General features: G+C 34.5%; 1 pseudogene; it reads right to left on the minus strand.

Moving 5' to 3' along the window:
- Positions 1-5,213: 5,213 nt before the first annotated feature.
- On the minus strand, positions 5,214-26,403 carry LOC138312235 (uncharacterized; annotated as a pseudogene).

The following is a 26,403-nucleotide window of genomic DNA, read 5'->3' on the forward strand; positions in this document are numbered from 1 at the left end:
ATACGAAAACGTTGATATGAACATATTATGTATATTACCTTATTTTGTTAAATATAATAAAACACGCAATGGTAACAAATAGGAATTGTAGGTGTATTAAAAGGTTAAAGAGCAAGTGAGACTGCCAAAAGGTTTCATCCTTTTAAGACATTACCAATGTGTGACTATCAAGTTCTTTACTGTAATGGCAATGATGGAATCTAATTGATATTTGCGACAACGTGTGATATACATTGTATGCATTATACATTATATATGTATCTTTATTAATACTATTTAAGAGAATATACGAAATTTTTTTGTGTATTATCGTATCAGAATCGATCAAAACCATTTGAAAGCATGCCTACCCACCTGTGAAATAAATATTTCAGCACTTGTTACTTTTGGTAGATCATGGACTATTTCGTTTAAGTTAATCTGTACAGTCCATCGTTAGATTACTTATCTTATCTGAAAGTCAATGAAATACAAACCGAGGTAAATGATTCAAATTGGGATACTTAATGGTGATAAATGGTGAATTTCCAAGAAAAATACGTATTGTACATTCCGTATTCGGCAAATCCGAGTTTGAACTTGTGAAATATCCTTCCATTAAAATCATATGGTATTGTGTATTGGTTTTCCATGTTATTATTATCGTTGTACGGCTGATGACGTAATACCAGTGCTCGGGCGTTATGATGATTTCATCGCCATCGCCATCGCCATTAGTCCATTACATTAAGACTCTCGTTTTTGGTCTGAAAAGTAACGATAAATTTGCGAAGAAATAATAAGTAATTTAAGTCTGTACAGTACCTTCTACATGGTGTTGTATGGTCTCTGGTGAATCCTCACTTCACCTGCCTAGACAAGTTCATACTGTGTTCGGTCGATCAACGAGGTTATCTTTTACAAATAATGTAGTAGTAAAATCTCTTAGATTCGTGATGATAATGTAAGTCCAAAATCCATGCAAAGTGTGTTCGTCATAACATGAACGTCACAAGCTTTAATTTTATCTACTTCTGGTGTCAGAAATAACTCTAACCGTAACATCATACTTTTTTTTAACACATTGCTGCTTTAACGATGAGCTCTCACGTATTTCCATTTTCTGTCGTGTATGAGTTATGATACTTACGTTTATATCAAAGCATCAAGTACTTAAAAAGCATAAATTATTTGTATCGTTTTCTCAGAATTATTCAAATAAAAATAAAAGCATTATAAATAATTAGTAAGAAGTTTAAAATGCTGCAAGTGAAGTACTTTATAATTTGGTGTTAATGCAAAACTCTTTAACAAACCAGAAATAAAACCTGTTTGCAGAGAATGAAAATCAAGTAAGGTGTATGAATCTACTACCTACACAGAAAAGACCGTGAACCTGGGGGAGGAATCATTATTTATCGCAAAGATAATATAGTTATGAAAAGATATACAAATGCTTTGGACTGAGGTTACCACAGGTGGTAATAAGTCTTTATTAGGTTGTATTTACAGACCACCTGGTAGCAATGTAGATTATGTAGCGTGGAAATTTATGTCACGCTTAGTTTTTATTAGTTGTTAAAGTTAAAGTTTATTTGTATTGTTAAAATAAGAGTTTTATGCTATTTAGTTCATAGTTTTAGTTTATATATATGCAGTATGTATAGTGTATATGGACAGTTAGGGGCCAGGTGGCCACGCGCACGTGCCCATCTGGGGTCGTTACGTATAAGGGAGCTAGGGCACCGCATTCCGTTTTCCATATAAGGAGTTGTTTACGACTAGGGCTGTGTATTAGGGTCCAGTTTGATGGACAGGTTGCGTAAGGTGTTCGTATTAATAGTAACAGAGAGCTAAATTTAGGTAGTGGTCACTCCGGCCAGCCAATTAGAGTTAGGTTGGGAGGGGGGATGGAAGTAGGTAGAAATACGTAATCATATTAAGATTCAGCCAATGAACGTGAGAATGAAGATGGAAGGAGCGAGGTTTTAGCCAATTAGAGGATAGTATGAAAGTGGTATAAAAAGGGGGTGCACGTGACGAAACGAGAGAGGACATGGAAATTTTGGGACTTACTCCACGCATCTCGGGATAAGTTATTTTTAATTCGGATTACTTTACTACACATGTATCAGTGATGTGATATATACGGATTACTCTATCATTCTTAGTGTGTGACCATGGGATTTATACTTGCATTTGGGATGTACTGAATACTTCGCAATTATGGATATCACCTAGCAGTGACAGTGTACCAGTGTGTGTGTTCCTAATGGATTTATTGTGAACTATATTACATTTTGCACGTGGATGTTTATGTGAATAAATTATGTGAATTTTAGAGTGATGTTTTCTAGTTTTCCCTGCCGTAGTCACTTTCCATCACGGACTTACGATATACAATAGCGTCTCGTCATAGCCTTAAGTGCTATCATATTTTGGAGAAACGCTACAATTATTTGGAAAATTTTGATACAATGTTTTGTGATATAACTAATAATATAAATTAGATATAATATTAACGGGAGACATAAATGTGTGGATGGGTGGATGACTTGTGATCGCTATTTGCGAATGGACTTTTTTGGTCTGTATCCATGAGTGGAAGGAGTAACTTTCACATAAACAATTTTCACCTAAAAACATATATCGAATTTATACATCATCTAATTTACAAACGTTGATTATCTAAATCTTCTCATGTTAGTTGTTCAAATACTATAAATTGATTTTAAAAGAGTATATTTTGTATATAATGTTAAATGCATTGTGTTATCTGGGGAGAACCTGTTGACGCTTAGCCTAATGTTTGACCGCTTTTCATATTTTGTATGAAATAAAATTTTATCAAATTGAAATTATGAAACTCGTCTCGAAGTATCAATTTAGATTAACTCAATTAGGTACTAATTATATATATAAATTTCCGTGATATTACTTACTTTTATAATTAATCAAATTGAGTTTTGGCGGATTGATATCCTATCTAATAGTTCAGTTTGGCCAATGACTGTGCCACTTTTAAAATATGCCCGGAAATTGCATGTATGACGTCATAATACTTCATACAATTTTTTCGGTCTATGGAAAAACAATATCTAACCAATAGAAATGAGTATAACATAAGAAATTAAATTGGTATGAAATAAACACTCGTTTTTGGTCGATATAGCGGAAATGGAAATCCTCTAGAACAAACGTCATGACGTCATAACCTGCAACACGATCTGTCAGATGACGGGAATACACAAAAGATGGCCAACTGCAACCGCTTCGTTTTCTTTAATCACACAGTTTTCAAAGTTTTCCCGGCGACAGAGATACTGTAAACACAAACTCCTACCGACCATGCATATCTTTATAAAGAAATAAGAAAGAACACAGATTTGAAAGGTATAGTACAGATCGTTTTAGTAAGTGCATTCTGTTTTTAAATATTTTTATACAGGTTTATTAAAAATTGAATAAATTCAGAACACATTTGTATTAGGCTTTGTTTTGTTTTACTTCTCTGGCCATATTATGGACTTTTGTGCTGGTAAATATGATGTGATATTCACCAGCACAAAAGAACATAATTGTTATATTATTCAAATATCTATATCCTATGTATAAGATGTAGGTTTCAAAACTCGCAACCAAGCGCTTTATATAGTGGAAAAAACTGAGAAAAAAATCAGATGAGCCTATATAACAGGGTTGGGTCTTTCAGAATGTTTACCTGGTCAAGTACATTTTAAATCTAATATAAGTAGTCCTTTATATGTCGTCGACATATACCTACGTATACAATGATTGAAGTCAATTGGTCATAAAGAATTACAGGCCCCATTTTACTATTCCATTCTATAGCTGTTACTCTTATGTCATAATGTCGCATAAAGTAGCGGCGATGTTATTTTTACAAACTTTTGGTACGAATCACGGAAAAGAATAATTTGTCAAATCATTGCTGGAACACATTTCGGTCTTCCTCTTGCTACTCTTCACTCTACACGATACAAGTCATTCATGTAATGGAACTGCAGAACTTAATTGCATTTTTCGGTACATAATAAATTTTCATTAACATCAGCTGTTCGCGAAAAAAGCGTCACATTTCCCCCTAAACTAGCAAAACCATATGCTTTTGGTATCGACCTCATCAAAATGCTTTCATTATTTACAGTCGTTTTGTGCTGGATTGTTTTTTAATCGTTTCAATGCTTATGAATAAACTTAAGGTCAGTTTAAGATAAACTTCGATATCTGAAATGACCATGCCCAAAGGAATCCCAGTAAAGTTTGATAAGTTATTTGATCACTTTTCAGATTCCAATTATATTATATTCAAAATATATTTGGAAAATATCATTTTTTAAAAGTTTGTCTTGAGTAAAGTAATAAAGTTCAATAATAAACTGGGAGACATTTACAACTTTATTGAACCACGTTAGTATAAAAGCAGCATAATATATTATCTTACATCAAATTTGCTGTCAATAAATATATTTAAAAAAATTACATTCATCAATCAAATGTACATGTATATCAAAAGAAAATAGACTTTTGGTACCAAATAACAATAAGCGATAAAACTGTGAATCACTTATTAACAGTGTTACCATAACACATTATTATTTTATAATATTAAATTCAAAAGGAAACATTAGTTAAAACAAATATCTACATCATTTATAACAAATATTCTTTTTTAAAAATATAATTCCTCTCCGAGGTACGTAGCTGTATGTTCTGAGTCAATAAATATAATGTTTGTTTACCATTAGACGATATTGATACTAAGAAGTGTTGAAGGTATACGACAGGTTGATATTGTAGTGCAAATACAGTTGAAGAACTATAAAAATAGTCTTGAACGACAATCGTCTACCCTATATTTTTATCTTGTGATTATCTTCCGACGATTCAAAAGAAAGAATCTGGATTAAAGAGGTAGCTGTGACTCATCCATAACATAAGAATATCAGTGGGACACTGATTCGCTCATTACAATATCAGTAGATATATTGTTTCGTATAGTCATCTGTATGTGCCAATGCTTAGCGTTTGAACCATCGTAAATAACTTTATACCGTCTATCGCAAACCCCTTCCTTCCTTGAAAGAAATAAAAAAAGGATATGGTTGTTATTACAGCTAAAAACAGTACGCTGACACATTCTGCCATGTATGTATCATAACACTCATTTTAAAAGAGATATAATCATAGAAATTTATAGCAAATAAGAAGGTAAAAATTTCACTAACCAGGTGATTAAGCCAATCACCTTTTGAACAACCAGGCCCAGGTGGTAAGTTATTATGGTGTAGATGTTTTAAACCAAGCTTTTCTGCTCCAAGGCAAGTCATTCAGTTTCACTTCCTTCGCCTTCATGTACTACACGCCGCTTTTTGACGATCAGCCTTTTGACTTCATTTGAGGTATCCACTGCTTTTTGGTAAATTTTTCTGAAATTGGATTCGTGCAGAGATCTGACCAGCATCCCGCATATGTCGGCAGCCTCTTCGAGAGAAGTTTTGGTACCGCGACGTATGAGACAGTCAATCAGTCCAAATTGACCCTGCAGAGCAAAATGAGATAATCTTTGCAAATTATACTCTTTCTCCATCTTCACGGCAAGTCTGAAGTGCTCCTCAGCCTTTTCCGATTCATTTTTGAGAAAAAACCTTGCTACTTGGACATGGAATCCTGGAAGGGCAAGCCACCGACACATGTGTCTGTCACCTAGAAGTTTTTCCAGCTTGTTGGCATGTTTCTTTTCCATCCTGAAAGTGACGACTTTTGTTCTCGTCATCAGCTGCGTTCGCTATTCTGGTAATGTAACACTTGAGGAGAAGCTTCAAACACATTGCGTCGTGATGCAGACGTTGGTGTTCGCTAACTTTAATGATGCCGTACTCATAGTAATTCGAGTCTTTTTCATTCAGCATATCTTCGTATTTGGAAATGATCGTGTGTAGGATATCATCTTTCTCTTTTCCTGATTCATTGACATGTTTCCTACTGACCAAACAATGGTACAAGATACCATTTCGTCTCGTGATCAGACTCTGCACGGATGGGAATTCTGGATATCGCTCCCGCAATAATTTCCCGAGCAGGTATGCCAGACGAAGTTCATTCCAGCTAACAAGTGATAACTGGTGATGTGATTTACTTTGGTAGTAATGGGCTCTGCCACTGTTGTACAGTATTGTTACCATCATTTCCACAACAGTTACTTCCCCTAGCTTATCTCGAGGCATCGCTTGTTGTTTGTCAAGCAGTTTTCTGTACAATTCATTGCTGAGTCGGCCTCTTTTACGTTCATCAACATGTTTCTTGTCTCCAGAAAACTCAGCAACTTTTTCCAAATGATCTAAATCATGAACAGTTCGTTCTGTGTGTATAACGATGTCTGGTATCAAGTCTTCAGGGAAGTCTTTCGCTACATTTACTAGATCTTGGAACATCTTTTTAGTTTGCAAATCTTTCATTTTTTGCGTTTTGTCGATGCTTCTCCATCTCGCTGTCCCTTTCATCAGTTCCAGCATATTTGTTTTGTCTCGAATAGATGACAAGAAAACATTTTCTGTCATCCTCAATGTATTCCATACCGTCTAATGCTTCCATTTCTTCTGTCGTTATCATAAGCGTCTCGGGATCAGTTTTGATTAGCTGAAACCCAAGTTTCTTTGCTTCGTTTAAATGTTCGTCTGCTAGCAAGCTTTCCACTCCACTCACTCGAAAAGTTACCCCAATGGCGGCATGAAGAGTACACATTAGAAACATGCATGCTTTCTTTTTGTCTAATTTCAATTTAGTAGCACACAGAACAACTTTGGTAGCGTGAGGCTGCAGTTCTAAGTTGCTGAGCAGAGTTAGATGAAGCCGGCAATCAATGCTGATATTTTCGCAAAAGAAACAGAGCAAGTCCCTGATGGTCGACTCTTTCTCTTCTCTGGATAATCTCAAATCTAATACCAATGCTGTCACAGCATGTATGGAAATAGCTTGCGTCTGGTGCTCAAATTGAATTTCACCGCTTAGACAATACTTTCGAATGTTCGCTATCAGCTCGAAAACGACAGTGTCTTTATCTCTGTCGTCCATGCTGTCTGGAAGTAGTTTTTTCAGAAGTCGGATAGGAATTTCGTGGTGGTGCAGGAAAGGTATGAACTGTAATAGCATCTTCATATGTACTGACGATGTCTTTTCCACTCCTTCGATTGTGAGCATCTGAGCAGATACTAGCCCTTTGTCATATTCTTGTGAGGTACCTCTCATTATTTTCTCTACTTGTTTAAGAAAACTCTTTGTCCGTGAGTTTGTCTATGTACATCTTTACCGACATGCCAGTCGTGTACATATACGAGTTCGCAAGAACCAATCCGTAGGGTAGATATCCCATTGTTTTTGCCAAGGCCTGAATGTCTTTTTCGGAATTTTTCTGTTTGATTGGTTCCTTGAAAAACTTTAAAGCCTCTGATTCCTCAACTCCTCAACATCCTCAAAAACATTTTCATTTTGAGTACACTGTTCGTAAAACTTAGAGTAGTTGGTAGAGCATAACATTCTGAGATTTCTTGCTTTGTGAATTTGATGAAATGAGTGAATGATTTGCTCCACTACCCCGCATGTCTCTTCAGTAACATCGTCAAAGATGAGCAGATATACTTTGCCATCCTTTTCGCCAGTTTTTATTAAAGATATAGCAACTTCCGCCATGTGTATGACATATTCACTTTTTCTTTCATTCTCTTGTTCAAATTTCATCTTCGAAAATTCCAAAAAGCCTCTAAAGCTCGTTAATAGGTCGTCTTTACTTTTACACAGAAGCTTGTATGCTTTGTGTTTAGCGTGTTGTCGAAAGTCGCTTGCATACCAACAACATGTTTGGGATTTTCCTGCAGCGGGTGGTCCTGCAAGAAATAGTGTAAATGTATAAGGATAAGTTAAAGACGACCGGAAAACACTTTTACTTACATATTTGTTGACTATTTTATCAGAGTAAGGTATGATAAGATATATAAATATCAGATCTGGTTAAGCCAATTTAACATTACCCCTGAGTATCGCCAAATGTTCTTTCTCTACAACGTTCTTTCACGTTCTTGCATGTCAGTGTCTCAACAAAATTGGGAACTAGTTCTTGCCACATGGATCTCTCTTGGCTGAAACAAACAGAAAACAATTGGCCTTCTAAGAAGAAGAGAACATTGATACCAAAATATAACGTATATTATATCCTCATGCGCTGAAATAAAAAAAAAACATCATCATGAAATACATTGCGAATATAAACAAACATTCACGCATACATAAGGTAAAGAGATCTAAAACTTAAACTGTGATAATATAACCAGACGTTTTGGAGATACAAGCGTTAGGTCTGTCACCTGCGATACCAGCGATATAAATGTATACTTATTCATTGACATGAAAACTTTTCAATCTGCTAAGGTTGTTGTGTTAAATTGTCGACCTTAGTCGACCTATTTAACCATGAATTTTATTTACTTACATAAAAATAGAATGCATAAAAATATATATTTCATCAATATTGATCGCAGGAAAGCATACATAATACTTGTTTTGTTCCAAATCCTCAACAAACGGTTCTTGATTGTATTATTACATGTATTTAAATCAATTAATTAACACCTACCTGAATGAATATTTTTCATTTTTTCTGTAATATAGATTCAGCATTTCTCGAATTCTATTACAGCCACCGATATTTTCAAAATCTAGACTGTAATTTCGAAACGTTGTGTTTGCTGACGATTTCTTTCCTAAACGAATGAAATCCAGCACGTCCTTGCCCCCGTAGCACATCTCTCTAAACCCTCCATCCTCCTCAAGGTTGTCAAAAAAGCTTCTTCCAAGAAATTTCAGTTCATCACGTTTTTCTGCGTGTAAAAGAGCACATCAATGAATATTGAAATATCGGACAGCATTGCGTAAATGTGATATTCATAACAGGTAAAGAGATTTAGAGACCGGATACAGCAAGCCAGCAATGCTTTTCGGGGTATTGTAAATTAATCATTTTGGCGCTATCAAATTTTAGAGAAAACGCGATCTGGAAAAACAGGTTTAGCGCAGTGATGAATTCGCACAATCGATGTAATAATTATATAAAAGGTATACCGAAAAATACGATTGGCGCAAAAATCACTAAAAATAAGGTAACCGCTAAAGTATGCAGGTTTACAGTAAATAGGTTAGATAAGCGGTATTTTTGTATTACTGTATTAAGAGAGCACTTACTGTCTGTTAATTCGTTGCTTATATTTTGGAGCAATTCTTCGAAATCACTTTCTGACGGCATTTTTTTGAATCGTTTTTCCTAGTTGAAGCGCTAGACCCTGAAACAAAAGTAGAATATAATGTAATTCAATAGTTGAATAAATCGGTTGGTGACGTGCCTAATTCCATTTTAAATAGTACACATGCACACACAAAAAAAAAAACAACATAATCCTTTGTCCCAGTTTGGTCGTACTATTGCTTCAAATATCTTTCTACAGTTTTGAACAGATTTCACACGTGAGTGTGACGACAATTTACCTACGAGGATACGAAACCTGTATATAAAGTCAAGGTTATCAAAAAATCAAACGTCCAGAATATCCCACTAGGCTCTAAAATGCTGTTTGTTGTTCATTCAGTTATTTTATTTTTTATTAATTTCTTGTTAATTTCTAGATGTAAAGTTTTCTTAATTTTTTTTTTATTATATACTTCATTTTTTTAAATAGTAACTCAATCTTTCTAGTTATTCACTATCAGATGGTAGAGAAATCTCTCCTCGCTAGAGGGCTTAAGTTTGTCCCGGACAGGGTTAGGATAGACAAGCTGAAACTTTTAGCAGATTTAGGATGTTGGGAGAGGAGAATGCGGTTAAAAGAGTTTTTCTATGACCGTGAAAATGTAACATGAACCACATACGGAGTGTAGTTTATGTTTGTAGTGAAGATAACACTTTACTCCAAATAAAGGTAGAGATCGCGTGGCTTGATCTATACATAGAGCTTGTAAAAGAATGGTATTGTTAACAATTTGAAGAAGAAAGATAAGTTGAACATTTCTCCTGATGAAACAACAGTCATTTCCATTATCAAGACCAGCAGACAAAGGTTTGGGATTGTTGTAGTTGACAAGACTGAATATATACAGATTTGCAAGATGATAATGGATGGTAGTGACAGTTATATAGAACTGAGTACAAACCCGACCCAGCATGCATTTAAGTCAGTTAAAAAGTTGGTGAATAAAATGAGCAGGGATGGGGTGATAACCAAAGATATGCATCAGTATCTCATTCCGAAGCATGTAAATACCGGGAAGTCTCAAAAGGGAATCCAAAGTTACATAAAGCAGGTAAACCGTATAGATCTATAGTCAGTGGGATAGGAACACCAACAGAGAGGATAGCACAGGTGATGGAACATGAACTTGAAGAATTCGTTTTAAAACGTTATATTTGGGATACAAACTGATTTCATAAATAAGTTGGCACAGAGTTGAAACACTTTTACCAGATCTAGCAATACTATTTTGCTTTGATGTATGTAAGTTCATACCCATTCATTCCAGAGAAGAGGACTCGCGATGCATGTGAAGAGGCGCTCAATTTCAAGAACTGATGCGATACAAGGAGATTTCAGAAAAGATGCGCGATGACGGTCACCACAAAGGTAATCCGGGCGCTCACACACACCAGGTACCCCCCCAACTACAAACTGTATATCTGTTACACATAAACATGGTGGGCAACACAGCCGCTTGGGATGTTTTGTTTTACATTTTATTGTATAATTAACAGTACGGCAATCCGGGAGAACTATTGCGTTTTTTTAATTTTTAAAAGTGTAAATATTTAATATTTTAAAATAATATATAGATATAAATATCTGGACGTCATAGATTTCAATCTGTTTATACTCCATTTTCGACCGCCACGAGAGAAAAAACAAGGTCGCCATTAGGACCTTCACATAATTGTTCGTATATAACATTGACAGAAATTTAAATAATATCAGCTTGAAATTATAAATTTAATTCCCCCAGGTTTCCGATATATTCCATACTGACATCTTTAATAAGCGATTACTGTTTCTACGTCTTACTTGGTAAAACTCCTTTACGCCTGTGTGATTTATGACAAAACTAAAATTTACCCCAAGCGCACGGTAGCCATTACGGTTCAGTAACTGCCTTTCCAGAAAAATGATTGTACATTTGAATTATTTATATATCTATGATTATATGTTTCGGGTACTGCCCCGAGGATTCAGAATTTCGTCATTTTTCAGGAGTCACAAAATTAGTATTCTGGATAACTTTTTCGTCAGAAAATTTTGGAATTTTGTTAATGACATACAACTGAGTCCGTATATAGTTTACTTTTCTATCATATTTCGAAACAAACTTGTGTAATTTAGGATTCTAGACGCCTATGGCAATTGTGTCCTGGTCGGCAATTTACAGATACTACTGATCTAGCTTATATTGTAGTCTATCTAACATGTATTCAAATTATTTAAAAAGTAACATCACTTCAATGGGGGACTTCACATAGCAGCCCATGGAATAAAAGTGACTAAAAAATAAAAAAAAAAAACAAAAACACTCTACAGCATCTGAAATTGAACGATTTTCACCATTTTATTTTTTCGAGATAGTCGGCAGCCATACTGTACGTGCACCGTACATATAGATCTCTGCCTTTACGTGTAACACAGTAGCTTATACCATTCCTTTAAAACAAGATATACATGGAAAAATAACGAAATATATATTTTTACAATACTTATTGTGATATGTGTTGGTAATTACGTATTAATATTATTTAATTTCCCAACAATGGGCTGTGGCCTGAGGTGCTCATACCAGCGAAGCCATGCCACGAGCGGCCGTGGTCTGGCCAGGTGGTTCTCACATTCGTTATATTTATATTAAATAGTGTTGTGAATAGAGAAACAAAATACATTGAAAATCAATTCTCTATTCTATAACTTTTTTTTCACTACATGGATTTCTACGTGTGAACAAACAACGGGTATCTTGTGACGGACCCGGCACGCTTCGCAAGCTGGCTTCAACACTAAATCTACAGATATTATTTAGCAAAAAACAATTGTAAATATAAAAATATAAATGTCTGTAACCTCTGAAACAATCAGAAAAACATTCTAAAAATCAGAATTTGAAAGTATGGAAGTGTATACTTTTGTACGTATCGATTGTGTAGCAGGGGATGTACGATCTGTTATTGAGTCGCCATATTGTGTTTGTACCGGACCCGGATGTAAACTTTCTGTGACGTCACGCCATCTTTTCTGAAATACTCCTATACCAACAGATCATGCTATGGAGATGATACGGACGGTATTTGCCAATAACAATTTTAGTTTGGGTGATAAAAAACTATCAAACAAAAATAAAGGAATAGCTATTGGATCTAGATTGAGCAGGAACTTTGCATGTTTAGATATGCGTAAATGGGATGAACAGCTTATGAAGTATGATGAACCAACCAGAATTAGAATTCTACAAACGCTTCATTGATGATGGATTTGTGTTAATGGTTAGGTAGACCCAAAGAGCTGGAAAAAAAAAAAAAAATTCGTGTCTGCAACAAATGAGGTTTTGTATTTGATCAACCGCCGTTACTGGCATATACCGTGGGACAGCTAATTTGTGTCATAGTAAAACCAAAGGTGAGATATATGTAGGACGTGGTTGTGATTGTGCCAATATGCGATCAAATGGAGAAGAATGTTTGTGTATGACACAAGCCGTTCATACGAATATAAGTCAGTATCATTAGCAAAATGTTACACACAGAATGTAGTATATGTTTTTGATTTTGTAATAAGTAGCAATGTAACTGTGTATGGTTGGTGAAAACCGAGAAACATCGGTGAAGTGAAAGTTCACTGAACATTTACCGGGATGTGCGGATATTAAAACCAATAAACCGGCATTCTGGAACCACAAACGAATGATGAGAAGATTGCGATTTTGAAGACATTGTCTAAGAATATGAAAGAATACCGGCTTTTACAAAGAAAAAACAATGGATAAGGTTGTTGAACACAAAGACTCCAAAGGATATATTTACATATGCCCCTATATAGGTCCAACGGATGGGGAGTTGCGTTCAAATTAGGCGTTAATCGCCAATGACGTATGAATACCTACGGGGGCACCCCAGTATAGTATTTCGGACCTACTTCTTAGGTTCACGCTTCGATAAGATTTTGCGTCACAAGTTGACGGATTTCAAAATAACAATAAAAGAGTTTTTGTAAGATCCAATTAATATATTTATTTGACATCAAAAACAAAAGGATGTGGGTTTCGAGCATTGTAAAGACGGTAATAAACTAGCAAAATGAATCGCTGGGTCGGTGAGCTACAACCGGGGGGTTTTCCTCAGGAATGTTCGGGAATTCCCTTAGTTTACGTCAGGATGTACATGTGTGTACGGTCACTCATCTCATCTAAATATACAGAATATTTGATTGTCGGTGAAACAATTCTGGGAGCGTCATAAGCGGTTTTTGTTTAACTTCGTTCTTTAAATAGTTAATATGTTGTACACAACTTTTCTGAATATAATAATATTTTTTATCAACCTGAACCCATGCTACATACATGTACGGTTTGATAATTTATTTTATTACAAACCAACATAAACCTAAAATTCGTAGTAATTCTTAACCAAATAATCGACATCTAATGAATATCTTTCAGTTTCTCCATATACCATAAAAAGTGTATCAAATTGTCTCTACTAGGATATGTTTCCTGAGGTTTACCTGTGCTCTCAGTGTGTATTGATAGTAAACACACCTATTCCACCTGGCCAAACTTTTACCCTACCTGTTTTCTCACCTATAATCTCAAAAAGTTGGCTAGACTGGAAGACACCAATTACTGCAAAACACTTCTATATATTAGTTTTCTCTGTACACCAGAGCAAATTACAAGGTCATCTAGTGATTACCTGATATATTATGTTGTGTTTATTTCGGTATAAATGCAGATAATCACTAAAAATGTTTCAAATTCAGAGGTAGTTAAAGGAAAAACGCTATGACGGTACATAAAAAGTATGTTTTAAAGTATAAAAATAATGAAATAATTGTATTCCAATCACATGTGCTGAATGTTCATTCATATACATAATTCCTGCATTTGGAATATACCACGTGTCTGATAATGCATGGCTTCATACATGTATTACTTTTAATTGTGTTTTATTCCTAACTATACTTTGGAAAATCTAGAGTCGGTTATTTTCTATTGTTTTCTATATCTTAAATATCTTTTTTAGCATATAATCTAAAAATATTAAAGAAAGTTGCAAGGAGAGTAAATAAAAAAAAATACGAATTTAATAGGAATAATATGTGCTTTGCACGGTAGTAAAGTACTTTTCCACCAAACAGATTACAGAAGGAAAATTCAATTAGCTAGTAAAGTTTTATGTGCCGTAACTTGGCGAAGATTTTGACATGTTAGTTTTTTCATTCACTAATCTATTGAAACCATAAAATTTGATGAATAAGCTGTGAATATCAATCAAATGACTTCAGATGTGTTGATAAACGTTAGTTGAAACACAGCATATTATGCCCTTTTTTAAAACTGTTGATTTTTTATACCTTATGTATGTTTATTATGGAAAGTTACCTGCAGAAATCACTTTTTACAATGACTAATCACGCTATAAAAATGTTAAATGAAATTGTAGATCACGATTTGGCTTCTGTTCTGACGGTATGAACTCAATTTCACCTCACTCACAGATGTTATATAATGATTTTTGGCAGTACTGCCAAAATCATTTTCAGCTCTTATATGTATATTCGTAAAAATTAAAGCGTATAAGCATTTGAAAATACTATAACTCTCAAAATGTTGGTAACTTTTGGTAATAAATAACATATTTAAAAGCTTATCTTGATTTTGTGAGAACTGAAAAATACTTCAAATATAACTTTAACTTCTTTCAGGAGTTTTAATATTTTTTCACATGCTTTTTACTTTGTTCGTATTTTTATGCATGATTTTCAATCTCCTTTTAAGTGTCCAAATTGAAAATGGTGGTATATTTACGTCATGACATTTTTTTTGTAGTGAGACCACAGGTTTACGACGCCGCAAAAAAAAAATATTAAAAAACTAAAACATACACCTGTATCCGATCCTGAATATGTTTAATTGAATTTTATTTCATATCGAAACCTTGAATTACGAGGTTTCGTGTGGTTAATTGAATTTTTAATTATCGAAAGTTGAATTCGAAAATTCGTGTAAAAATCGTTAGTCGGAAAAAGTACACGCTACATCCCCAGGTCACGGATTTCCCTAATGAGCACAGACCGAATTAAAATCATATCCATTCAACGGAATGCATCCCTGAAATATTCAGATCGGCATTTTTTTGTGGTGTTCAGGGAGCCTTTTAAAATTAAGTACCCATTTTCTGGATGATGCGGATATCTGGGCTAATTTTTATGTAGTATATTTTTTTGCGCAGGCGTAAACTCGTGGTGTAGACTAAAGCAATATTCATGTCTTTCTTTTGTGACTGTGTGTGATTGTTTTCCTTTTTAAAAATATATCATATTTTCCTTATTTGTAGTGTGCTGCGTGTGTAAAGTGGCATGGTATGTGTTTTGGGTTGTGTTTGGTTAATTATATTATTTAAGAATGGCGTTGCATATGTAGTGTGCTGTGTGTGTAAAAGTGCATGGTACTGTGTTTTGGGTTTGGTTTGGTTTAATTATATTATTTAAGAATGGCTTTCCATATATGTTAGTGTGCTTGTGTGTGTAAGTGCACGGTATGTGTTTTGGGTTTGGTTTGGTTAATTATATTATTTAAGAATGGCTTTCCATATATGTAGTGTGCTGTGTGTGTAAAGTGCACGGTATGTGTTTTGGGTTTTGGTTTGGCTTAATTATATTATTTAAGAATGGCCTTCCATATATGTAGTGTGCTGTGTGGTTGTAAAGTGCATGGTATGGTGTTTTGGGTTTGGTTTGTTTAAATTATATTATTTAAGAATGGCCTTCCATATATGTAGTGTGCTGCGTGTGTAAAGTGCATGGTATGTGTTTTGGGTTTGGTTAATTATATTACTTTTTAAGGAATGGCTTTCCATATATGTAGTGTGCTGTGTGTGTAAAGTGCACTCGGTATGTGTTTGGGTTTTGGTTTGGTTAATTATATTATTTAGAATGGCCATCGTCCATATATGTAGTGTGCTGTGTGTGTAATAGTGCACGGTATGTGTTTTGGGTTTGGTTTGGTTAATTATAATTATTTAAGAATGGCTTTCCATATATGTAGTGTGCTGTCGTGTGTAAAGTGCATGGTATGTGTTTTGGGTTTGTTTTTGGTTTTATATTATTTACGTCTTATTAACAGTATATGTTGTGTGCTGTGTGTTGTAAGTTGCATGGTAAGTGTTTTCCTTTTTAAAATTATATCATTTAAGTTTTCCATATATGTGTGTTTTTTCATAGTCATTTGATGGACTGTCCATCATATGTTGTGTGCTGAGTGGTGTAAAGTGCAAGGTTTGTGTTTTGGTGTGGTTTATTTTATTATTTAGAAATGCTTTCCATATATGTTGTGTGCTGTGTGTGTAAAGTGCATGGTATGTGTTTTTGGGGTTTGGTTGGTTTAATATAATTACGTCCTATTAAAAAGCAATAGTCATTTAAAGGACATCCATGTATATTGTTCGTAGTGTCGTGTATATGTGAGAGTACGTGGTGGATGTTTTAGGGGACAGTGGTATATTCGTGTTGTGTCTTAATTGTATAGTAGAATTTTTGACATCTGTATTGACGTCTTAATGGGTAGGGATGATTTCGAATGAATTTCCAGAAATAAAAATATTTGCAAAAAAAAAAAAATGTCAAGCAGTGACAAATGTATACATATGTGTGGCCTGATTGTTAGATTCTATGTGATTCTGATAGTGTGCGGACTGGAATATTTGGTGATTTATTTGCGTAGGATGACTATATAACTGTTTAAAGTCATATGTGCTCCGTAATTTTCATAGCTTACGATATTTTATTAGGAAATTAAATCTTATTGACCAAAAGGAATGTCATTTGATTATCAGAAAGCAGACATTGCCTATATAGATCATTCTCATACAAACCAAATCAAAAAGACATTTATATATGTTATTCCACACCAAATGTTTACCATTATTTTGAAATTTACAATACTTTTCAGTACACAGTTTTGATTTATGTATATAAAAAGTGCTCAGTGAATGTTGTAGTACTTGCCAAAAATGCATTCCTATTTACAGCTACAGTGCAGCGAAATTGTCAACTAAGTGTCAAACCATGAGGGCCAAATTGTGGTATTACAATTTCATTTCAGATTTCTGTCTTATTTGTAATTGTAAAAATGACTTCCGCTGTTATATTTTCATCTAAACCTGCATAAGGTCTATTAACCAGAACTTTCACAGTGCTTAAATTCTGTAGTTTTGGTACTAAATGTTTACTTGTGTAAAAGGTAAACAATATTTATAAGTCCTTTTGGATGATTTTCACATGACTTAGATTCATGCAAACTTATGGTTTTCAGTAAATTACCGATTAAAAATAGCATGTCAAAATTTACATCTTGTTTTATGGCGACATATAACAAAAATAAATTAGGATATAATTCATAAATATAGACCCATTTTATAATGTTTTAATGTTTAAGGTTCATAAAATATAGACCATTTATAGATTGTTCAATGTTTAATGTTAATAAAAATAGGACCATTTTTTAAGTTCAATGTATTTTATTCATACTATAGAACATTTTTTTAATGTTCAATGTTCATAACTATAGAACATTTTTAATATTTATTGTTATTAAATATAGACCATTTTTATAAATGTTTTGATTTACTAACTATAGAACATTTTTTAATGTTCAATGTTCAAAAATATTGACCATTTGATAATGTTCAAAAAAAAAATGTTTTCATAAATATAGACCATTTTATAATGTTCCATGTTATAAATCTTTGACCCATTTTACTAATGTCAATGGTCAATAAAGTATAGAACATTTTATATGTTTAATGTTCATAACTATAGATCATTTTACTTTCTAAACTTCAAACGCCATTGGAAAGTTTGAATCAAGACTATGTTCATATATGTTATTGTCTTCGGAGGACATGAAAGATTAAAACTTTAATTGTTTACACTCACTTAGGTTATTATTCCGAAGTATATTACGTGGAGTTGTAAGCCCTATAGTAAAATAGGGTACTCGAAAAGCTCTTGCGGAAAATTGTTAAACCCTGATAAACTTTATCAACCTGTCGAAAAAATAAAGTACAAAATACTACCTATCATTACACTTACATGATTAGTAGTCCTACCACTTCATTGTCTCATTTGGTGATTTAACCATAGTGAAATGTTCAGCCTCAGTTTCAGCAGTTTGCGGTCTTTGTCCTTCAAGGTTCTTTAGATATGTTGGGAAATGTTCTTTTGTATACCAGTCCTTGTATCAGATACTAAGTGTTGTAGGTTTGGTTATCACTATGATGTGCTCATATGATGCATCGACGAGTTTAATCTGGAAATTCCGAGAAAACTAAACAAGTGTCAGATACTAAATTGGAGCTATATTTACTTGGGTTAAATAAAATTATCTTCATGAGCTCACTCACTTCAATTTACGTATGGAAACATTGATCCGTATACACTTACATGGTATGGGAATTGTATGCATTCTAACATTTCAACTTTGTTAAGATATTGATATATAAAGCCTCATCTGGTATTTAAAAGTATATATCAAAATAAACTAATAAGTACACATGTAAATAAAAGTATTGTTATTTAAGCTATATAATAATCAGGGAAATGTCATTAGGAATGTGCCCGATGTTTCGTTGTACAAATCACGGTATCACCAGTCAAGGAATGCACTACATCAGTAAGTGTGTAATTATATATGGCCTCGACAAATTCCGAGAATAGTAAATCATGATCTAAATATTATGATAAGTTACTGATAATATTTGATAAACCATCAACATAATGTTCATAGTCAATTTTCTGGGGGTTTTTTTAACCTTAGGATAAAGGTAACTTTACATTACTAATATTATCAAACATTCTGAATTAATAAATTAGATTTGACGTATAGATTTATGATTTGGCATCGACATTTTACGATATACAAATGGCAAGTAATGTTATGCTGAAAGAGGACTTATTTCTGCTTTAAACGTGCTTTTAGTTTGATAAACAGTGTGTATTGTGTTAGAGGACCATGTTACAGCTCGTTACATAAAGAATCATGTTATAACCAATCAGAGAGAGTACACTGTTCTAGCTACATGTTTATTCTTATAGGTTAATCTAAAGCTCGATTATTTCTGAATTTTGTTTGTTTGTTTGAGTTTTAAGGCCCATCGACAATTGAGGTTCAATTTAGGGGCAAATTACTGGGCGAGTATTTGTATCTAGCGATAATTAACAGGATTATATCGAAAATTTTCAGGATAAGAAAAAGGCAAGTAAAAACTAAAACACAAAATTGTTAATGTTTGATTTAATAAAAAGAGCTTGCATTGGATTAAAATTGTTGCGGCTAAAAACACATGAGGGAAAACTCATTGCACAATGTTGCATGAGACAATGAGTGATACGTTGGAAATAATGATAAGATGAGGAAAAAAACGTTTCAAATTATGTTAATTAAATTACCGATCACTTTGAGATTAGTTGAAAAAATACGATTTATGTCTCACGGACATGGATCCATGTGTACATTTCCGAGGACATTCGTAATACCTTATCTAGTAAGTGTATTCAAATCATACAATGCACTACCATATGTTCAATTGTTAGAGGAGCAATTCACATCAAATAGATAGGATTGTGTAAATAATAAAATATGTGTGTCAGTTCGGTGCCGAGAGAGAACAAATTCCTCTCTTGCACGGTCTCTCCGACCCGACAGTTTAGGATTATGTGTAGGTCGTTATAAAACAGTTATAGTTTGTTTCGGTAGACTATTCGAAGACTGCACATGTTCATCGCGTTGTGTGATATTGATGATGATAACGACGCGTCCACGCTCGCTCATGTTAAATTTTTACATCGTATTAGTATAGTTAAGTATTAAATGATGTCCATTCGTAGGTAACTGATTTGCTACAGGAACAAGCTCGTTGATTTTTAAATCTGAAATCAATATTGACACTTAAGTTTTAGGTAAAACTGACAAATAACGATCAAGCTCGCTAATTTTTCGATTTTCATCATATTGCTCACAAATTAGAAAAGTATTGTTAGTTATAGGAGATAGCGGATAACTGTACTTATGTGGGAGACGTGAACTGTATCGAGGCCCGTCTGAGCCGAGACTGTTACTACTCCCCGACATATGTACAAGTTCTTCGGCTTTTCTCTAACTTAAAACATAGCCGAGTCTTTTGTAATTAAGTACACTTTTATTTCTATATAAACCGTTTTTTGCCTTATTCTATCAGCTCAGGTAACACATGCACATTCAACCTCATTGACAAATCCAATATAGAAAATGCCAAACATAGAATTACCTTTGCCTGGGTTATATGTGATGAATAGCCTTCATGAACGAAATGCATGAAGTTTGGGTTGAACAAATACAAATCTGTATATTCACTTTCACCATTTCCACCGACAGTTATAGAGGGATATTAGGTTCTCAATTTAAGCGACATAATAAGGTGGATTTAGTGACTTTTATTACTAAAAGGCATTTATTTCCATTGTTTGATGTGGTAAAAAATGACATATGAAATATGACTTGCAATTTAGGCATTAGTTTGAAAGCTTCTTGCTAATATAGTGTCAGCTAGTGTGTTACTATATATGGCCTCGGCAAATATGTACATGTCTGTACTAGTTTGGACAACGACGTCAATTTCCTTGTTTTCCCCCCTTAGTTATACGTTCCGTACATACTGTAATATAATAATTGAAAAAAAAATGTTCCTCGTGATAAACCATCAACATTATGTACATGTCATCTACTTTTATTGACAGACAAACTGATACAATTAGGAAAGAGACGATTTTCTGTTATTTTCATGCGTTTGATTTAGACAACAGTGTATATTGTGTTTAGAGGGCATGCGAAAGCTCGTAAACAAAAAATCATGTTATACAATCAGAGGATTATCAGGCTCACACTGTAATCTTATAGGTAATGATATAAATCACACTCACTCGCATTATTTCTGTTCTCTTAATCATATCGTTGAGTAGATATGATGATAACTTAAGCTACGCGCTCGCTCATTTTTAAAAAAAAACTAAATCTTACTATCATATGTTTCTCAAATCATATATAAAGTTATTTATAAACTACTGAGTAACCTTAGGTAAATGAAATTATGTAAGATAATTCGTATGGGAAACTGAACAAAATAACGACCCAAGTTTTTGCTAATTTTATCCAATCATTTTTCAGAATATTCACACAAAATCTATATTTTATTGTACTTATTATACCGGTTGTCTTTTGCGAATCGCAATTACTTTTAATACCATTTATAAAAACGATAGTCGGGCTACTTTTTTTCACTGTATTTTTTTCAAAAACATATATTGACAACGTATCGTGTTTAAGTATTTAATTTTTTTTAATTGTTTTAGCACACATTCAACAGAGCCCCATACTCATTTAAATGACTATCTTTTAATATACAACTTGTTAAATTTATAACTGATTATTATAAAGATATTCATATTTGGTGCATTAAAATCAATTGCACTTGTTGTGTTTTCCGTAAGAGCGTTACTATAGCGAGGATTAATCAATCCAGGGTTCAAAATAGAATTTTGGGGAAACCTGTGATTCCAATTCTGGATTTTTACAATACCAGATCTATTATTACACACTACTTTATAGATCTGTAGTTTATAGTGTGGTGGAAATCGGTGATCTGTTATTTTAATCAGATTGAATGTGGATTGTGCTAAATTGATTGCGCCAAAAGTCTTACGTTTACTTCACAAATGCATTCCATAGGATTTTTATTTGAAAAAACCATTAAAGCTAAGATTATTTACAAGGAACATATGTTTGAGTTATATCAAAATTTTAGAGTCAATTCGGATGAACAACAATTACAATTAAAATTAACTCTGATGATGTGGGAATGATAAGAGAAAACATATTTTTTTTTTGGTGTCGTAGCGAGAGAGAGCGGCTTTGATGATTTAATCTAATTACAGTACCTGAAGAAATGACAGTTATACACATATACCAATCTGAACATAAAGATAAAAGTAAGAACTTGAGAGAGCATACAGAGTAATGTCCCACGTCCATGTCCACTTATAAAAAATTGACATAGATATGAACCTATATTTGTTGCAGAATTTCTTATGCACATCGTTTTGTTTTATTATCCATATATATAATTTTTGAACAGCATGAGACAGTTTCTTTTTATAAACCTAATCTTGTGCGAAGAAATGATATTAACCCATTTTGGTGTAAAAGTTTTGTTATTTATCCTAGTTTGAATAGTTCCGCGTTATTTAGCGTTTTCCTTATCCCAATCATTTTCGGTCACATGCGACTTCACAGGATCGCGTTCGTTTTCTCCAGACATGAGTCTTCATTGTAATTTTTCAGCTTTTTTATTGTCTTTTTAAAAAGTTTGTGTTTTGTGGAGTGAGCTTAACAAACCTATTTCGGCCATATTGTAAACGCCCCCTCCTCGCGATCGGGAAGCTAAAAAAAAAAACATTGACCTGGGCGCAAGAACACGTGTCCAGCACGATGAAACACTTTGATGAGCCGCGATATGTGTCCCTTGGGAGTTTAAAGAGGTTGTGAATCCTCTTCCACATCTCAACAGCACGCATTTGACGTGCCTTCTTGCTTTTTCGATGTCGACAGGTTCGAATGAAGAACCTTGCAACCTGTACTTGAAAATCCTGGTAAAAAGCACAGCCATGACAGATGCGTCTATTCTCTAGATGTTATTTTTCGCTGTTGGTTTGGCATATTCCACTAACGTTCTTCGTCATTAATGCTCTTTGTCGTCCCGGTTTTCATTCCTGTGTTTGCGCTATTTCTTGTGGATATAGCATTTGTGAAGAAGCCCTTCCATAAACATCATGGAATTGTGGGATGCAATGACGTTTATATTCTCACATTACTTTTGACAATCCCATAAGCGAAAATACTTCGGAGTCTGTTGCCATCAACATTTCTTTTGTACTGGTCAATAGATCCAGCTCCAGGACAATTTTTGAGTTGTCCTTACGCGTCCACCCTGCTCCTTTTTCAGGTCTAGTAGGCAGTTGATACAATAGCCAATTTTTTCGTGTGAAGAACGCCTTTGAACTGCAGAGAACACTGAGGATCAATCCCTGTTGCCAATAATTTGCGACCCGCTGAATATAAGCAAACCGCAGATCATTCTACAGCCACACCTACGCAAGATGATAATTTGCTACGCACATGTCTGACTTAGGTCACAAGTCAACAAGTTTCTGACCATTGACCTTTCTGTACAGTAAAATGATTTTACATCATTTCCACAGTAACATCGTAACTGTTCAAACGCCATTCTCACACACTGGCATCGCAAGATATTATTAGATTTTCAAAGCAAAGATAGTTCCCTCAGCGTGCAGACTCACTTCTTATACCTCCAGAACTCGCAATTTGTGCCTGATATTCCACCCAAAATGCTTCTGGACTCCCTGAAACAATGGCTCAGATAGCTATTTTCTTAGATGGTTGCCATTTCATGTTCGCTACATTTATCGGTTGCATTATGATAATCGGTTATCACATATTCTTTTAAGGTGTTTTGGAAGCGTCACTGACTAGTCGTTCGTACAATCTTTTCGACTCGCGAATCCTTCTTTCTGGCACTTTGTGTATGGTTTACATTTCCTCATCAAGTTCCATTTCTGGGGTGAGAAACTTTTACAATTTTTGTGTTCTGGCCCTTCGGTTATTTGACAACTAGACGGATAGGCCTGGTAGTGTCCACTGTCCAAACGACAGAAATATTGTTTACTGTCATCAATATATTCCGTGCAATTCACTGACTCCCTTTCGTCGGTGTTAAACATATATGAGTGTAGATCACGTTCATCAATGAACTCGAAACAGAGAGTCTTTGCTTCGTACAGGTGCTCGTTTGCGAGCAAGCCCTCGATACCACCAACACGGAACGTCACTCCTATCGCTGCATGGATAGCACACATTAGAAACGTTATTTCTTTAGTTCGTGTTATTTTAACCGCAGCAAGCGCAACTTTGGCAGCATGCGGGAGACATTCTAAATTGTTCTTGAAGGATTCTTTATGTCTGCAGTCAATGTTGATGATCTTGCAAAAGAAGCAAAGAAAATCTCTAATAGACGATTCTTTTTCTTCGCGAGTCAGTCTAAGTCCTAGAACCAAAGCTGTCACTGCATGGATTGAGATGGTCTGTGATTGGTTAGACGATTCAATTTCACCAATACAGTACTTCCGAACGTTTGCTATGAAGTCGAAGATAACTGTGTCTTTATCTCTGTCATCGATGCTTTCTGGGAGAAGCTCCCTTAGGAGGCTAAGTGGAATTTCGTTATGATGCAGAAAAGGTATGAATCGTAGCAACGACTTCACGTGAACTGACGAAGACTCTACTTGTTCCACAGCCAACATCTGTGCTGATACTAGCCCTTTGTCGTATTCCTGTGACGTACATGCGATTAATTCTTCGACGTTTTGCAGGAAATTCCCTTCTGAGAGAAGCTCTACATATTTCTTCACCGACATGCCCGTGAAAAATATGTACGAGTTCGCTAGAACTAAGCCGTAGGGCAGGTGTCCCATTTTCTCCGCTAGGTCCTGAATGTCCTTTTCAGAGTTCTTCATTTTGACGTGATCCTTAAAAAATTCTAAAACCTCTGATTGTGAGACTCCTCCAATCTTCACAAAAACATCATTTTCTGTACACTGCTTGTAGAACTTGGCGTAGCTCGTGGAACATAATATCTTGACATTTTTTTCCCTGTGAAATGAGTGGATGATGCCCTCCACGACCTTACACGTTGCCTCGGTCACGTCGTCAAATATGAACAAATACTGCCTCCCGGTTCTCTGTCCCATCTCGATAAGTGACATTGCAACTTCTGCCATATGTTTGATGTAGTCACTTTTTGCCTCCGTCTCTCTTTCAAATTCCATCTTTGACGACTCCAGGAAACTTCTAAAACTCGCCAAGAGATCATCATCTGTTTGACACATTAGTTTGCATGTTGTATGGTTTGCCTCTTTCCGAAACTTGGTTGCATACCAAATGCAGGTTTGAGATTTCCCTGAAGCGGATATTCCTGTAACAATCAGACGAATGCATTGTAGATATACGAAAATTATGAAATTCTATAAACCAAATTATTCTAAAGTGAATTAGGAAATATCCACCAATACTTCAGTTATAACTTCATTAAGAACAACAGTTATTTTTCAATCTAACCTGTGAGAATGGCCATCTTTTCAGCTATTAAGCGCTGTTCGACTTCACGACACTTTGCTGTCTCTATGAAGTTTGGTACTAGTCCCTGCCACATCAGACTGTGTTTAGCTATAAGAGAAAATGTGTAGTTTATCAAATGCAAGCAAAATTAAACTGTTCACATAATGTACTCGTACTGAAATTATAGTTTAATTATAGATCATATCAACAAATTTATTTGAATCACAGCCTGCTATCAATTAGATTAAATGTGTAAGTAATAGTGTGTTGATTGCACTCAAAAGTCTCACAACCCCAACCCCCAATCCTCGGCATTTTTAGATAAATTCTTTTTGCAAAATTCTGTTTCGTTCTAGCTTGGGTTAACAGAATAAAATTTGCCTGAATACATTACAAGTTTGCCTCAACAGAACAAGTGATCAAGTAATGGTTTAAAAAGTGAAACAGAAACATAGAAAATGGCTAGGGAAATAATAATACATGTGCTTGGTATATTACCATGTATTCAAAATGCCTCACTCTTAACATAGCCAGTATATCGTACTTAAATTTTGTTGAAATGCACCCGATTTATTATGAAAACATTATTTCAATATCAATCAAGCTGTATATCATATGAAAATGACATAACCTCGATATCGCATGCGTTTTATTTTATATTGTATTTACCTGTGCTGATCTTTTCTTCTTTCTGTTCACAGATCTTAACTCGATCTTCAAGATCTTTTCTCCTGATCTTTGACAGAAGTCGTTTGAGATAATCAAGGCGAGTGCGTCCCACTAATTCCTTACTCCTTAATGTCGATATGAGTTCTATCCCAGTAGTGATTCGTTCTCGTTCAGAACTTGGGATGTCTTCATTTAATAGGAACAGCATGCTTTTCACATTCT

This window comes from Argopecten irradians, unplaced genomic scaffold (assembly GCF_041381155.1).
Source record: "Argopecten irradians isolate NY unplaced genomic scaffold, Ai_NY scaffold_0257, whole genome shotgun sequence".
NCBI lineage: Eukaryota > Metazoa > Mollusca > Bivalvia > Pectinida > Pectinidae > Argopecten > Argopecten irradians.